The sequence below is a fragment of the Bidens hawaiensis genome, unplaced genomic scaffold (genome assembly GCF_021521415.1).
Source record: "Bidens hawaiensis isolate Kalapana, Puna unplaced genomic scaffold, B.hawaiensis_p1.1 tig00056812_1, whole genome shotgun sequence".
Taxonomy (NCBI): domain Eukaryota; kingdom Viridiplantae; phylum Streptophyta; class Magnoliopsida; order Asterales; family Asteraceae; genus Bidens; species Bidens hawaiensis.
In genome coordinates this window covers 1-2,022 of record NW_027506371.1, presented here as the reverse complement: position 1 = coordinate 2,022, position 2,022 = coordinate 1, and positions in this window count along the sequence as shown.

Genomic DNA, 2,022 nt, shown 5'->3' with positions numbered 1-2,022 from the left:
TATTTATATTTATTTATAGCTAGAGAAGTTCAATCGTTTTGGATTCTTTAAACATACTTTCGGTTGATTCGGTTTCATTATTGTGCTTTCGGTTTCCCTGCAATGTTTATCTTCAATTTCAAGGTGAGTTTTTCACCACCCCTTTTTAATGTTTTATTGTTTTGGGGTAGCATATGTATCCATATTAAAATTCAAGTATTTATTTCTTCTATTACAAAACTACAATTTGTATGTGGACCTGTGTGTTACTTGATTACTTGCTCGAATTTACTTGCACGTGGTAGCCTCAATAAGTATGATCATACGCCCCCCTTTGCACTCAGGTCCATTTGTATCGAGTGGAAAAGGGCCTCATTATCCGAGTACGTTGGTTGTTACCAACTGAAAAGGACCTTATTTGCGCGATTACCGAGTAAGTTGGTTGTTACCAACTGGAAAGGACTTTACTTGCTCGTTTATCATTTGTCTATGAATTGTATAATTTTTACGTATTATATCAAACTGTGGAAATCTCACCTGCTATGTTCATAGCTGACTTTATTTTATACATATGTTACAGGTGTAATGATACGAGGATGAAAGTTAGAAGACACGTAGCATGCCTATAGGATATTCAAATAACAACTTATCATTTGTTTGTTTATTTGTTACAACTTGTATTATTTGATAACTTGTGTTATATGAAGATTTAAATGAAATAATGTTATTATAGTCACCTAATAGTGTCACGTGTGTTTGAGCAATCTGTACGTCACACTCAGGCGTTTTCGCTTTAGCCGGGGTGTTACATACATACATACATACGAACTATGATTGATGTACGCATAAACTGTTTTCTAGAAACTCGTGGAACTCACCAACTATTTGTAATTGACCCATTTTAACATGTTTTTCTGGTGTACCGGATTTGGACTAGAAAGCTAATGTGCTATGTGTTTGACTTGCGATCAATGTTGGGTGAATTGATTCAAGTGTGTTAGTAAGAAGTAAAGCAGTTTAACAAGTGTAACATTCGGGTTTTCCGTATTCGTATTTGTATTTTTTTTATCGGTTTAAGAACATTATTTGGATCTTTATCAATAATATCATCATGCATTTATAAGTATTTATGAATGTATGTTTCATTTCATACCCTTTATATTTTCTAAGTTGCTTATTCTTTGATTTACTTCTAAAATAATCAATAACTAACCATTTTTGAAAGTACAGGGAACTATATTGCCAAAAACCAAACTTTCCTCCTTGGTGCCCGGGCGCCACGCGGCCACAAAGGCCTAGGGCCGCCGCGCGCCTCCGTGGTGTGTTTGTACAGATTATATTGATTTATATGCTTTCATAGTTCGTTTTTGGCACAAAATAAATTATTTTTGGACTATATCGAGTGAATTAAGCCCAAGAAAAGTAATATAGCCTAGGTACATGTTCATATTCATTACCCTTTCCTCTAGAACGAATTTTACTGCATATAATATTGTTTTGGTCATTAAAAGCTTATTCGGTTTCTTAATCGAATAAATCAACCAAAATTGGTTTGTTTTTACATATATTATATAAACAACACTTATATCATCTGCCCACAAATTTCCCTAAACCCAATTTTGCATTCCCAGCCGTCACTTGCTTCTTTCCTTCATCATCCTTTGTTTTGGCCATATTGATATCAAAGTACTTGTTAAGTTGAAAATGGACAATATCTACAATTGACACTGATTTTGTGACATAATAACATCAAAATAGAAACGCGGTCTAGAACGTTGCAAATCAATATGATTCCATGTCATGAACTTTCTCAATAAATATAAGTAGTTAAGTAGTCTATGTAAATTATTAATATTAATTTCATCTTTACTCATTTGATTTTTAGTTCATTTTGTCTAATTTCTTGTTTTGTTTACTTTGTTTTCGACTAAACTATTATTTTAAGTCACTTTTATTTGTTTTTAATTTTTATTTCTGTAATTTTATATTTATCATGCTTTTTTACTTTTAACTTTACTTTGTTTTATTTTGTTAAAGAGATCA